Below are 15975 nucleotides of genomic sequence, written 5' to 3'. Positions count from 1 at the left end.
CATTAGCACAGTTTAGGCCGTCAAGGCCTCTCGGCACCACATTAATTTTCAAGCTAAACTTTTTAATATGTTACACTCACCTGAGGTCTATGGAAGGAGGCGGAAGTGTGCCAATGACTGGGTAAGAACAGTTCAAATACAACCTGCAGGCGCATATATATATATATACCTTGTCACTCAAGTTTTAAAAGATTAAGGCAGTGACCTTGTATACTGTGGCTCGCAGAGTGCACTCTAACTCCCAGAAAATTGTCATCGATATTCGATGTTTTTTTAGAAGTTAAAACAGATTTGAAATGAAATATTTTTTAATACCATCATATATATATTGTCATCTCAAGGCATGACATTGTTGACATGCTCGCAGACAGCCTATAGTAGACCAGTAGTATACATTAATATGAGTGTTTCACCACTACAGTCACCAGCAGGACCCCTCCAGTCACCAGCAGGACCCTCCAGTCACCAGCAGGACCCCTACAGTCACCAGCAGGACCCTCCAGTCACCAGCAGGACCCTCCAGTCACCAGCAGGACCCCTCCAGTCACCAGCAGGACCCTCCAGTCACCAGCAGGACCCTCCAGTCACCAGCAGGACCCCTCCAGTCACCAGCAGGACCCCTCCAGTCACCAGCAGGACCCTCCAGTCACCAGCAGGACCCTCCAGTCACCAGCAGGACCCCTCCAGTCACCAGCAGGACCCCTACAGTCACCAGCAGGACCCTCCAGTCACCATCAGGACCCCCCAGTCACCAGCAGGACCCCTCCAGTCACCAGCAGGACCCCTACAGTCACCAGCAGGACCCTCCAGTCACCATCAGGACCTCCCAGTCACCAGCAGGACCCCTCCAGTCACCAGCAGGACCCCTACAGTCACCAGCAGGACCCCTCCAGTCACCAGCAGGACCCTCCAGTCACCAGCAGGACCCCTCCAGTCACCAGCAGGACTCTCCAGTCACCAGCAGGACCCCTCCAGTCACCAGCAGGACCCTCCAGTCACCAGCAGGACCCCTCCAGTCACCAGCAGGACCCTCCAGTCACCAGCAGGACCCCTACAGTCACCAGCAGGACCCCTCCAGTCACCAGCAGGACCCTCCAGTCACCAGCAGGACCCCTCCAGTCACCAGCAGCACCCTCCAGTCACCAGCAGGACCCTCCAGTCACCAGCAGGACCCCTCCAGTCACCAGCAGGCCCCCTCCAGTCACCAGCAGGACCCTCCAGTCACCAGCAGCACCCTCCAGTCACCAGCAGGCCCCCTCCAGTCACCAGCAGGCCCCCTCCAGTCACCAGCAGGACCCTCCAGTCACCAGCAGGACCCTCCAGTCACCAGCAGGACCTCTACAGTCACCAGCAGCACCCTCCAGTCACCAGCAGGACCCCTCCAGTCACCATCAGGACCCTCCAGTCACCATCAGGACCCCCCAGTCACCAGCAGGACCCTCCAGTCACCATCAGGACCCTCCAGTCACCATCAGGACCCTCCAGTCACCATCAGGACCCCCCAGTCACCAGCAGGACCCCTACAGTCACCAGCAGGACCCCTCCAGTCACCAGCAGGACCCCTCCAGTCACCATCAGGACCCTCCAGTCACCATCAGGACCCCCCAGTCACCAGCAGGACCCCTACAGTCACCAGCAGGACCCCTCCAGTCACCATCAGGACCCCTCCAGTCACCATCAGGACCCCCCAGTCACCAGCAGGACCCCTCCAGTCACCAACAGGACCCCTCCAGTCACCATCAGGACCCCTCCAGTCACCATCAGGACCCCTCCAGTCACCAGCAGGACCCCTCCAGTCACCATCAGGACCCCTCCAGTCACCATCAGGACCCCTCCAGTCACCATCAGGACTCTCCAGTCACCAGTAGGACCCTCCAGTCACCAGTAGGACCCTCCAGTCACCAGCAGGACCCCTACAGTCACCAGCAGGACCCTCCAGTCACCAGTAGGACCCTCCAGTCACCAGCAGGACCCTCCAGTCACCAGCAGGACCCTCCAGTCACCATCAGGACCCTCCAGTCACCAGCAGGACCCTCCAGTCACCAGTAGGACCCTCCAGTCACCAGCAGGACCCCTACAGTCACCAGGAACTTCTTACCTGTTGCTGGTCGAGAGTCCTGCGAGGTGAAGCACCAGGCCAGGTTTTCCTGGTGATAACTTGACCAGTCAAGCTCTCAGTGATAACTTGACCAGTCAAGTTATTACTGAGAGCTGCCTGCACGACCAGGCATCACAACCCGCGAGCTTCACCACTTAACGCAGGTAAATGTCCAAGTCCCCCTTCACAACTTTCAACCTAAGCTTCACCAACACTTTAAATATTTGCTGGTCAAAATTTTACTTGTCGGGCGACCTCTAATATTGCTCTCTTAGCGCGCCTCTACTCTTCACTGTGTCCATTTCCTATTTCACAATTCCTGCCATCTCCTCCGTCTATTTTCGCGATTCCTGCCATCTATTTCGTCTATTTCACAATTATTACTACCTCTTTCGTTATTTAACAAATCATATCACGTCTTTCACCTGTTATACACTTCCAATCATGACTTTCACCTGTTATACACTTCCAATCACGTCTTTCACCTGTTATACACTTCCAATCATGACTTTCACCTGTTATACACTTCCAATCACGTCTTTCACCTGTTATACACTTCCAATCATGACTTTCACCTGTTATACACTTCCAATCACGTCTTTCACCTGTTATACACTTCCAATCATGACTGTCACCTGTTATACACTTCCAATCAAAACTGTCACCTGTTATACACTTCCAATCATGACTGTCACCTGTTATACACTTCCAATCATGACTTTCACCTGTTATACACTTCCAATCATGACTGTCACCTGTTATACACTTCCAATCAAAACTGTCACCTGTTATACACTTCCAATCACGACTGTCACCTGTTATAAACTTCCAATCACGACTGTCACCTGTTATACACTTCCAATCATGACTGTCACCTGTTATACACTTCCAATCATGACTGTCACCTGTTATACACTTCCAATCAAGACTTTCACCTGTTATACACTTCCAATCATGACTGTCACCTGTTATACACTTCCAATCATGACTGTCACCTGTTATACACTTCCAATCATGACTGTCACCTGTTATACACTTCCAATCATGACTGTCACCTGTTATACACTTCCAATCATGACTGTCACCTGTTATACACTTCCAATCATGACTTTCACCTGTTATACACTTCCAATCATGACTTTCACCTGTTATACACTTCCAATCATGACTGTCACCTGTTATACACTTCCAATCATGACTGTCACCTGTTATACACTTCCAATCATGACTTTCACCTGTTATACACTTCCAATCATGACTGTCACCTGTTATACACTTCCAATCATGACTTTCATCTGTTATACACTTCCAATCATGACTGTCACCTGTTATACACTTCCAATCATGACTGTCACCTGTTATACTCTTTCAATCACGACTGTCACCTGTTATACACTTCCAATCATGACTCACCTGTTATACACTTCCAATCATGACTTTCATCTGTTATACACTTCCAATCATGACTGTCACCTGTTATACACTTCCAATCATGACTGTCACCTGTTATACTCTTCCAATCACGACTGTCACCTGTTATACACTTCCAATCATGACTGTCACCTGTTATACACTTCCAATCACGACTGTCACCTGTTATACACTTCCAATCATGACTGTCACCTGTTATACACTTCCAATCACGACTGTCACCTGTTATACACTTCCAATCATGACTGTCACCTGTTATACACTTCCAATCATGAATGTCACTTGTTATACACTTCCAATCATGACTGTCACCTGTTATACACTTCCAATCACGACTGTCACCTGTTATACACTTCCAATCATGACTGTCACCTGTTATACACTTCCAATCACGACTTTCACCTGTTATACACTTCCAATCATGACTGTCACCTGTTATACACTTCCAATCATGACTGTCACCTGTTATACACTTCCAATCACGACTGTCACCTGTTATACACTTCCAATCATGACTGTCACCTGTTATACACTTCCAATCATGACTGTCACCTGTTATACACTTCCAATCAAGACTGTCACCTGTTATACACTTCCAATCATGACTGTCACCTGTTATACACTTCCAATCATGACTGTCACCTGTTATACACTTCCAATCATGACTGTCACCTGTTATACACTTCCAATCACGACTGTCACCTGTTATACACTTCCAATCACGACTGTCACCTGTTATACACTTCCAATCATGACTGTCACCTGTTATACACTTCCAATCATGACTGTCACCTGTTATACACTTCCAATCATGACTGTCACCTGTTATACACTTCCAATCATGACTGTCACCTGTTATACACTTCCAATCATGACTGTCACCTGTTATACACTTACCATATCTTTCGTTACAACAATAGGTCATTTCGCCGTAAAGGTTGAGGTTGAAACACACAAGTTGGAGTGTTATGGAATATCTCGCCGGCTGTGTTCAGGCAGTATGTTGTGTGTACCTTGAGACACTCCTCAGTAAGGTGTGTGTTACACTGTGTGTTACACTGTGTGTGTGTGTGTTACACTGTGTGTGTGTGTGTTACACTGTGTGTGTGTGTTACACTGTGTTACATTGTGTGTGTGTGTGTGTGTGTGTGTGTGTTACACTGTGTGTGTGTGTGTGTTACACTGTGTGTGTGTGTTACACTGTGTGTTACATTGTGTGTGTGTGTGTGTGTGTGTGTGTGTGTGTGTGTGTGTGTGTGTGTGTGTGTGTGTGTGTGTGTGTGTGTGTGTGTGTTACACTGTGTGTGTGTGTGTTACACTGAGTGTGTGTGTGTGTTACACTGAGTGTGTGTGTGTTACTCTGTGTGTGTGTGTGTGTGTTACACTGTGTGTGTGTGTTACACTGTGCGCGCGCGTGTGGTATAGGGAAGGTAAAGAGCGTGGAGTGTCCCAGGCGGGACACCGCAAGCACTGGGCCAAGTGGCTGTAGTGCAAGACGGGGTTGTGTGGGTTATCCCACAACATTCACGAGACGTTCCGTGCTCACATTACTCCCACACTTCACACGTTGGTGTCTTCCTCGTCAGGAGCTGCGGTCAACACCTGCAGTGTACAGGACCTGGTGGAGGCTGGTCAGGAGCTGCGGTCAACACCTGCAGTGTACAGGACCTGGTGGAGGCTGGTCAGGAGCTGCGGTCAACACCTGCAGTGTACAGGACCTGGTGGAGGCTAACTCCCTCCAAAGGGGTTTCATGTGTGGTAATTCATTAGAAAAGCGGAAGTCGTTGCACCAGAGTACTGAGAGATATAAGGTGGGGCGTAAGAGCTAGAGCGCTCTCTCAGCACTAAGACACATGCACTGGTACAGCTGGCGGGGATCACAAACACATCCGGCCACCATCACCACAGATGACAGCATCCCCCCCCCCCCAGGGAAGGACCCAACACACGCCGCCGCCGCCGCCGCCACGCCCCCCTGGAAATCCCGGGGGGCGGGACGGAGTAAGAGGTTATGAGGCGGGTACGACCCCCGGGGTGTGAGGAGCGCCACACTCACTGACTGTGATGGCCCGAGGCCACGACTCACACCACACAGGCACCGGCCAGTGTGCCAGCTAATGTTTACACTGGGGTTGGTGGCGGCGGGACGCAAGCAGCCCTTCACGCCGGCACACTGCTCCACCCAACACTGACGGCCCCACACCACCACCACCCGCTGCTCTCACCCACCCCCCCACACCCACTCGACGCGCGCACTCATACCTACATTCACCCTTTATCTTGCACAAATGTTAATAACACATTACCTATCCAGGGTATTCAATTCTACCTTGCTGAAACCCACACCTTTCACTACAAGTCTATCATTCCCCTCTACACCAAAACCTCACACATACACATCAACCTCAGACACGTTTGACATATGTGTAGAATAATAAACCCCACATTGTTTGACTTAGGAAAACGCTATTTGTCAAATATTGATACTGTTCTTATAAGATTCTCCAATTTTGGACCAATGGGGGAATCATTTTGGCCCAATACTGTCACTATGGCGGTGTGTCCACTCACAGGATGAGTGGCGCTGCCCAATACTGTCACTATGGTGGTGTGTCCACTCACAGGATGAGTGACGCTGCCCAATACTGTCACTATGGTGGTGTGTCCACTCACAGGATGAGTGGCGCTGCCCAATACTGTCACTATGGCGGTGTGTCCACTCACAGGATGAGTGACGCTGCCCAATACTGTCACTATGGTGGTGTGTCCACTCACAGGATGAGTGACGCTGCCCAATACTGTCACTATGGCGGTGTGTCCACTCACAGGATGAGTGGCGCTGCCCAATACTGTCACTATGGTGGTGTGTCCACTCACAGGATGAGTGACGCTGCCCAATACTGTCACTATGGCGGTGTGTCCACTCACAGGATGAGTGGCGCTGCCCAATACTGTCACTATGGCGGTGTGTCCACTCACAGGATGAGTGGCGCTGCCCAATACTGTCACTATGGTGGTGTGTCCACTCACAGGATGAGTGGCGCTGCCCAATACTGTCACTATGGCGGCGTGTCCACTCACAGGATGAGTGGCGCTGCTCAATACTGTCACTATGGTGGTGTGTCCACTCACAGGATGAGTGACGCTGCCCAATACTGTCACTATGGCGGTGTGTCCACTCGCAGGATGAGTGGCGCTGCCCAATACTGTCACTATGGCGGTGTGTCCACTCACAGGATGAGTGGCGCTGCCCAATACTGTCACTATGGCGGTGTGTCCACTCACAGGATGAGTGACGCTGCCCAATACTGTCACTATGGCGATGTGTCCACTCACAGGATGAGTGACGCTGCCCAATACTGTCACTATGGCGGTGTGTCCACTCACAGGATGAGTGGCGTTGCCCAATACTGTCACTATGGTGGTGTGTCCACTCTCAGGATGAGTGGCGCTGCCCAATACTGTCAATATGGCAGTGTGTCCACTCACAGGATGAGTGGCGTTGCCCAATACTGTCACTATGGTGGTGTGTCCACTCACAGGATGAGTGGCGCTGCCCAATACTGTCACTATGGCGGTGTGTCCACTCACAGGATGAGTGGCGCTGCCCAATACTGTCACTATGGCGGTGTGTCCACTCACAGGATGAGTGGCGCTGCCCAATACTGTCACTATGGCGGTGTGTCCACTCACAGGATGAGTGGCGCTGCCCAATACTGTCACTATGGCGGTGTGTCCACTCACAGGATGAGTGGCGCTGCCCAATACTGTCACTATGGCGGTGTGTCCACTCACAGGATGAGTGGCGCTGCCCAATACTGTCACTATGGCGGTGTGTCCACTCACAGGATGAGTGGCGCTGCCCAATACTGTCACTATGGCGGTGTTTCCACTCACAGGATGAGTGGCGCTGCCCAATACTGTCACTATGGCGGTGTGTCCACTCACAGGATGAGTGGCGCTGCCCAATACTGTCACTGTGGCAGTGTGTCTACTCTCAGGATGAGTGGCGCTGCCCAATACTGTACTCACCTATTTGTACTTACCTATTTGTGCTTGCGGAGGTTGAGCTTTGGCTCTTTGGTCCCGCCTCTCAACTGTCAATCAACTGGTGTACAGGTTCCTGAGCCTGCTGGGCTCTATCATATCTACATTTGAAACTGTGTATGGAGTCAGCCTTCACCACATCTCTGCCTAATGCATTCCACCTGTTAACTACTCTGACACTGAAAAATTTCCTTCTTACGTCCCTGTGGCTTATGTGGGTACTCAGTTTCCACTTGTGTCCCCTTGTTCGCTTCCCGCCAGTGTTGAATAATTTATCCTTGTTTACTCGGTCGACTCCTCTGAGGATTTTGTAGGTTGTGATCATGTCCCCCCCTTACTCTTCTGTCTTCCAGTGTCGTAAGGTGCATTTCCCGCAGCCTTTCTTCATAACTCATGCCTCTTAGTTCTGGGACTAGTCTAGTAGCATACCTTTGGACTTTTTCCAGCTTCGTTTTGTGCTTGACAAGGTACGGGCTCCATGCTGGGGCCGCATACTCCAGGATTGGTCTTACATATGGTTTTTTTTTTTTGAGATATATACAAGAGTTGTTACATTCTTGTACAGCCACTAGTACGCGTAGCGTTTCGGGCAAGTCCCTGGAATACGATCCCCTGCCGCGAAGAATCGTTTTTTCATCCAAGTACACATTTTACTGTTGCGTTAAACAGAGGCTAAGTTAAGGAATTGCGCCCAGTAAATCCTCCCCGGCCAGGATACGAACCCATGACATGATGTGGTGTACAAGATTCTGAATGATTCCTTACACAGGTTCCTGAACGCTGTTCTGATGTTAGCCAGTCACTATGGCGGTGTATCTACTCACAGGATGAGTGGCGCTGCCCCTCGGGGCAAAATTTAAATTAAAAACTGTGGTGCCTTCAACACTGCGGACCACGACTCTTAATGTAAGCACTTAAGATGCATAACACAGTTTAGTGCGCGGGTAATTTTCCCGTCCCAAACACTATGGTATAGAGGTGTGGTGAACACACACACAAGGCACCATTCATACGGTGCTCCCGAGAGACTGTAATAATGGTGACCCAGTGTTATGGTGGCTTCCTACCCGCGCCCTTCCTTCCTCGTGAGTGAGTGCCTTCCCACCGCCCGGTGTCGCTATCTTCACTATGGCTCACAGCGGCCACTTCGTAATGATGTATATCATAAAGATAACCTATGGAGCAGACAGGCTCACTATAGTTAGTGGTTATATTCACTATAAATTCGTGCCACATCAGCTGTGCCAGGTGACTACGAAGGGCTCACCATAGCCCGGGTGGCTGGGAACTCTTTGTTCCCGGAAGCTGAACCTAAAACAACAACAACAATTGGAGCAGGACGGTGAAGTGGCCCTGGGGTGATCCTTGCTCACCCCAGACGCGCACACACTGCTGTAGGTATTCAACCCGTTCTCGTACTTGCTTATACTCAATATTGGCTTATTTAATAAGTGCATATGTGACATACTAATTGATTGTGAATATTTTAGTTTACCTTGAAAAGCTTCATAGAAAACACCGACCTCACCTAACCTTCTTAGTATGTTAAGATAAGCATCTTATTGCTTATTGCATCTTATTGGGTGTTTTTGGTGAGTCGGTGTTTTCCATGAAACTTTTCAAGGTAAGCTAAAATATTCACAATCAATTAGTATGTCACATATGCACTTATTAAATAAGCCAATATTGAGTATAATCAAGTGCGAGAACGGGTTGGTGTATTGGAGGGCAACCCTTCATGACCTACACCATTACTGACCTAGTATATTATGTAGTGGTAGATGAAGTGATTGGGCAGATAAAGACAATCTCTGGGATGTATGGTACACGAACAGTGACACACAGGTGGAAACTGGGTGCCCAAATGACCGATTATAAATAATTTTTTTTTTTTTTTTTTTTTTTTTTTTTTGAGATATATACAAGAGTTGTTACATTCTTGTACAGCCACTAGTACGCGTAGCGTTTCGGGCAAGTCCTTAATCCTATGGTCCCTGGAATACGATCCCCTGCCGCGAAGAATCGTTTTTTCATCCAAGTACACATTTTACTGTTGCGTTAAACAGAGGCTACAGTTAAGGAATTGCGCCCAGTAAATCCTCCCCGGCCAGGATACGAACCCATGACATAGCGCTCGCGGAATGCCAGGCGAGTGTCTTACCACTACACCACGGAGACTGCTAATGGTTTCAGTGTCAGAGAAGTGAACTGGTGGAGGCAGACTCAACACACAAAGGTGGATATAATATGAGCCCAATAGGCATGAAAACTTATACGCGAGTTGATGGAGAGGCCGAGCAAAGAGGTGAACCCCGGGAAGTAGTTAGGTAGGCAGGAGTCAGAGAGAGCGGAACAGAGCAGCGGGCAGCGGTAGAGGGCAGACACAGCCCGGCACCACCAGGATCCAGGAGTGACTATAATGTATACTGGGGACGTGAGGTGACTGTCATACCCCCCGCTCCACTGACGTCCTGCATTATAAATTGACCACACTCCCTTCCTCCGAGTGAAGGGCGACCATCGACCTTACAAGTGGAGCTTTAAGAGTCCCAGACTCTTGCAGTAACCAGCCTGAAGCCATCAACACTACTACTCTTCTGGTCAAAAAAGATGTCCAGCAGTTGGACACCCTCATAAATACTGTTATGCAGTATCCTCCCCCGCGATAGCAGCCTGACGATTAAATACGACCTCAGCACACAGTATACATTTACTAAACAACAAGTCTACCACTTACGGGCTATTCATCCCCGTGCCACCTCTTGGGGTTACCTTACCTTACCTTGAGGTGCTTCCGGGGCTTAGCGTCCCCGCGGCCCGGTCGTTGACCAGGCCTCCTGGTTGCTGGACTGACCAACCAGGCTGTTGGACGCGGCTGCTCGCAGCCTGACGTATGAGTCACAGCCTGGTTGATCAGGTATCCTTTGGAGGTGCTTATCCAGTTCTCTCTTGAACACTGTGAGGGGTCGGCCAGTTATGCCCCTTATGTGTAGTGGAAGCGTGTTGAACAGACTCGGGCCTATGATGTTGATAGAGTTCTCTCTCAGAGTACCTGTTGCACCTCTGCTTTTCAACGGGGGTATTCTGCACATCCTGCCATGTCTTCTGGTCTCATGTGGTGTTATTTCTGTGTGCAGGTTTGGGACCAGCCCCTCTAATATTTTCCACGTGTAAATTATTATGTATCTCTCCCGCCTGCGCTCAAGGGAGTACAGATTTAGGCTCTTTAGTCGGTCCCAGTAATTTAGATGTTTTACTGAGTGGATTCTAGCAGTAAAGGATCTCTGCACGCTCTCTAGGTCAGCAATTTCTCCAGCTTTGAAAGGGGCTGTCATTGTGCAGCAGTACTCCACTCTAGATAGCACAAGCGTTTTGAAAAGTGTCATCATCGGTATAGCATCTCTAGTGTGAAAAGTTCTTGTTATCCAACCTGTCATTTTTCTTGCAGTTGTGACGGCTACTTTATTGTGTTCTTTAAAGGTAAGGTCTTCCGACATGAGTACACCCAGGTCCTTTACATTGCCTTTTCGTTCTATGTTATGATTTGCCTGAGTTTTGTACGTGGTTTCCGTTTTTATATTTTATTTTTTTCCATAGCGCATGAGCTGGAACTTATCTTCGTTAAACACCATATTATTTTCTGTAGCCCATAGAAAGACCTGATCTACATCTGACTGGAGGTTTGCCGTGTCCTCTATGTTGCCTACTCTCATGAAGATCCTAGTGTCATCTGCAAAGGATGATACAGTGCTATAGGTTGTGTTCTTGTCTATGTCCGATATGAGGATGAGAAAAAGTACTGGAGCAAGCACAGTACCCTGGGGGACTGACCTCTTCACGGTTGATGGACCGGATTTTATATTGTTGACTATTACACATTGGGTTCTGTTGGTCAGGAAATTGTAGATCCATCTGCAAATTTTTCCGGTAATTCCTTTTGAACGCATTTTATGTGCAATAACACCATGGTCACATTTATCAAAAGCTTTTGGGTGACTTAATCTTCATCAATCAGTCTTCCGCTACACACTTTCCATTGTGTTATTCCTATATCTCTACCACTGTGGGCATGCTTTACCACACTAGTCACTACTAGTAATTACTTTTCGCCCGGAAAGCCACGGCAGGATCCCCCCCCCCCCCACCTTGTACATGTGTACATGTTGAGAATTACCTTGATCATACCTGGTTGATGGGATTCTGGGAGTTCTTCTACTCCCCGAGCCCGGCCCGAGACCTGGCTTGACTTGTGAGAGTTTGGTCCACCAGGCTGTTGCTTGGAGCGGCCCGCAGGCCCACATATCCACCACAGCCCGGTTGGTCCGGCACTCCTTGAAGAAAACTAACTAGTTTTCACTTGAAAATGTCCACGGTTGATCCGGTAATATTTCTGATGCTCGCTGGGAGGACGTTGAACAACCTCTGATGTTTATTCAGTGTTCTCTGATTGTGCCCATGGCACCTCTGCTCTTCACTGGTTCTGTTCTGCATTTCCTTCCATGCCGTTCACTCCAGAGCGTTGCTGTTATTGTATGTAAACCGTGTTTCATTCATAAACGGGGTTTTGGCGGTTGGGTTAAAGAGCATTTCGCCTATGTTGATTACGGGCTGCGTAGACACGTTTGCGGTGTCCAGCTAGTTTCAAAGAACTGTTTTCCCAGCTATTAGTTAATGAAATTTGTCAATTATTACTTGAATCTTATGTTTGTTTTGAAGTCATGCATTGTATTTGCTTCAAAACTTTCTTTCTGACGTCTATGTGGCTCATTTGTGTCTAATATCTAGATGCTGCAGATGCAAGGGCATCTAGATTATTAAGAAGTCGTCACCACACTCAGCTTTTGGGTACGAGTCCTCCTTAGTGACGACTGATTACAAATACATGTATATTGTGAGTGACTATTGGTGGCCTCCTCACAGCTCCACCAGCTCCTGGCCCCGACCCCTCACAACCACACACCACTAACACACAATTATAAGAGATCAATTTACTAAAATATAGTTAACTTTACACTGATTCCAAGACTCAGCTCTATCAAGAAGACATATGTGACAAGAGTTTAAATAGCTTGGGCTCTCTCGTGACGAGTCTGTACCCCCCCCCCCCCGCTGGTAAACACCGAGATAGTTGGCCTCACCCCCAAAGAGGCTCCAGTTACTCCTTGAGAGGGGGAGGGTGAAGGCCACACACAACCCACTCTATTTCTCCCTCCAACACACCCTCTCATACGCTCCTTATCCTCCTAGTCGACGGTCTCGCTTCATGCAGGTCGGCGTTCAATTCCCAACCGTCCAAGTGGTTGGACACCATTCTTTCCCCCGTCCCATCCCAAATCCTTATCCCTTCCAAGTGCTATATAGTCGTAATGGCTTGGCACTTTCTCCTATTAGTTCCGTTCCGTTCCTTATCCTCCTACTCTCGCAATTTGCTACTTCGTAAAAAATGCAACTGTTTTGCCTAACGAGAAACGTGTGAACGCAGTCAGCCACCTGACGTATCGAGACCCACGCATACAAAACATCAAAGTTATGGTGTCTTAATTTGAATGACTTTTTTGTGTTTTTTGTTTACAGAGGTTAGTATAGTCAGAGATGAGTGGTGTCTCCTGTCCCAGGCTCCGAGCTCTCCCATCCCATAGCTCATGACCTGTCCCAGGCTCCGAGCTCTCCCATCCCATAGCTCATGACCTGTCCCAGGCTCCGAGCTCTCCCATCCCATAGCTCATGACCTGTCCCAGGCTCCGAGCTCTCCCATCCCATAGCTCATGACCTGTCCCAGGCTCCGAGCTCTCCCATCCCATAGCTCATGACCTGTCCCAGGCTCCGAGCTCTCCCATCCCATAGCTCATGAAATATTCATTAGTGTTTCTTTGTACATTTATAGTCCAGTTACTTTACACAAATTTATTCTAAATTATTTACCCGAGAGAATGTACATGTCTTAACATGTAATATCTGTAATTATTTGTAATGGATTGGTATATTCGGTATAAAGTTAGAGGTATTAAGTGAAGATTGTCTCGACACGCATTACCCTCGCCACCCACAGCAGGAGTGTGGGTGGCCAGGGGCCGCCCTTCAGCACCACCCACAGCAGGAGTGTGGGTGGCCAGGGGCCGCCCTTCATCACCACCCACAGCAGGAGTGTGGGTGGCCAGGGGCCGCCCTTCATCACCACCCACAGCAGGAGTGTGGGTGGCCAGGGGCCGCCCTTCAGCACCACCCACAGCAGGAGTGTGGGTGGCCAGGGGCCACCCTTCAGCACCACCCACAGCAGGAGTGTGGGTGGCCAGGGGCCGCCCTTCAGCACCACCCACAGCAGGAGTGTGGGTGGCCAGGGGCCGCCCTTCAGCACCACCCACAGCAGGAGTGTGGGTGGCCAGGGGCGCCCTTCATCACCACCCACAGCAGGAGTGTGGGTGGCCAGGGGACGCCCTTCAGCACCACCCACAGCAGGAGTGTGGGTGGCCAGGGGCCACCCTTCAGCACCACCCACAGCAGGAGTGTGGGTGGCCAGGGGCCGCCCTTCAGCACCACCCACAGCAGGAGTGTGGGTGGCCAGGGGCCGCCCTTCAGCACCACCCACAGCAGGAGTGTGGGTGGCCAGGGGCGCCTTTCATCACCACCCACAGCAGGAGTGTGGGTGGCCAGGGGACGCCCTTCAGCACCACCCACAGCAGGAGTGTGGGTGGCCAGGGGCGCCCTTCATCACCACCCACAGCAGGAGTGTGGGTGGCCAGGGGCCACCCTTCAGCACCACCCACAGCAGGAGTGTGGGTGGCCAGGGGACGCCCTTCAGCACCACCCACAGCAGGAGTGTGGGTGGCCAGGGGACGCCCTTCAGCACCACCCACAGCAGGAGTGTGGGTGGCCAGGGGACGCCCTTCAGCACCACCCACAGCAGGAGTGTGGGTGGCCAGGGGCCGCCCACATCACCACCCACCAAGTGCTTGCTAACGTCTCTCTGGCTCATTTGGGTACTAAGTTTCCACCTTAGTACCCAAATGATACTAAGTTATCATAGTAACTTAGTACCTTAGTTATCAACTTAGTAACATATCATAGTAAAGTACTAAGTACTAATGTCCCATTGTGCATGTCCCACCCGTGCTAAACACCTTATCTTTATCTACCATGTCAGTTCCTCTGAGAATTTTATAGGTAGTGATCATGTCAGTGAAGGTTCATACACGGAGGATGACAAAGAACTCAGTGAAATCCTAAAAAAGCAGTATGACGTCATGTTTAGCACTCCAAAAAACAGCATGAAAATGAAATATCCGGACAAGTTCTTTAGGCATCCAAACCCCTGTAAATATAACAGATATCAACACGAGCGTGGCAGATTTTGAAAGAGAAATTGACAACTTGCCCATGCACTCAGCTCCTGGAGAGCTGAGTGCCACTCCTCCCTGTCTCTGTGTCCTTTCTTTTCTTATCACCTGGTACCCCTCTGGAAAGATTGCACCCAAGATCATGCCATTTATTTTAGTTTCCGCTACTGCCACTATGTCTGGGTCTGCCTCACTAACTCTTTCTTTTATCTCTTCTGCTTTATTGGCTACCCCATCAGCATTGGTGTACCAAACCTTGAGACTCTTCTTGGAAACTCTGGTGCCAGAGTTCCCCCTTTCACCGGGGGTCTGTGGGATACTGGGGCGTGTCTGGGGGGCAAGTGGGGGCTGTGGGGGTGTCTGGAGGGGTGTTAGGGGGAGTGCCTGGGAGTGCCTGGTAGGCGAATGGGGTCTGGGCATCTAGGGGGGGTAGGAAGGGCATAATGGGTCTAAAAGTTAGAGAGGAGTCTGAATGGCATAGGGGAGTTGAGAAATAGAGTGAGACTGAGAGTCAGATAGAGGTTGAGAGGTTGGGCGGAGAGGGATATTGAGGGCAGAGGGCTGAGAGGAGAATGGAGCATGGGTGCTGGGGGTGGAAGAGAGGGTGTATTAGTTAGGGGGGAATCGGGGGTAGGTGGGGGGTTTTGGGGTAGAAGAGGGGAAGAGGGAGATGGGGGAAGATGTTAGGGGGTCACAAGGTGAGGGGGTTAAATGTGGGCTGTGGGTGCATAGGAGGGGTGAGGGTTGGGTGGGGTTTAGGGGTGAGTGGAAGAGGGGTGCAGTGGAAGCTGGGATGGAGCAGATGGAATTGTAGGCAATGGGGTAGAAGGGGCAAGGGAGTAGGAGGGGGTAGTAGGGGAGGGGGGATGGGAAGGTGGGTTTGGGGAGGGCATGGCTTGACCCACTGGGGTCGTTGACAGGTGTGATGTAGCAGGGGCAGGGGAGGTGTTGGCGAAGTGCAAATGTGGAAGGAGCAGGGAGGTTTTGTGGGGCTGAGGCAGGGGGGTTTGGGGGGGCTGATGCAGGGGGGAGGTATAGGAGGGCTGAGTTGGGGAGGCTGTGACC

At 50.2% G+C, this 15975-nt stretch overlaps 1 protein-coding gene across 5 annotated transcripts in view; it reads right to left on the bottom strand.

The window, feature by feature from the left end:
- The window catches only part of dock (SH2/SH3 adaptor protein dock), a 152584-nt gene that overhangs the window by 71961 nt on the left and 64648 nt on the right, over positions 1–15975 (bottom strand). Inside the window, exon 1 of one of the 5 annotated variants that reach the window (XM_045725930.2) lies at positions 5655–5726. The exons of 1 other annotated variant lie outside the window; for it this stretch is intronic. The gene's annotated coding sequence lies outside the window, so the exon portion shown is untranslated. Of the gene's footprint in view, positions 1–5585; positions 5727–15975 lie in introns of those variants that run through there. 3 more of the 5 variants (XM_045725929.2, XM_045725931.2, XM_045725932.2) reach the window with 3 other exon arrangements.

Source organism: Procambarus clarkii, chromosome 44, assembly GCF_040958095.1.
Source record: "Procambarus clarkii isolate CNS0578487 chromosome 44, FALCON_Pclarkii_2.0, whole genome shotgun sequence".
NCBI classification, from domain to species: Eukaryota; Metazoa; Arthropoda; class Malacostraca; order Decapoda; family Cambaridae; genus Procambarus; species Procambarus clarkii.
This window is presented reverse-complemented; position numbering and strand designations above follow the sequence as displayed.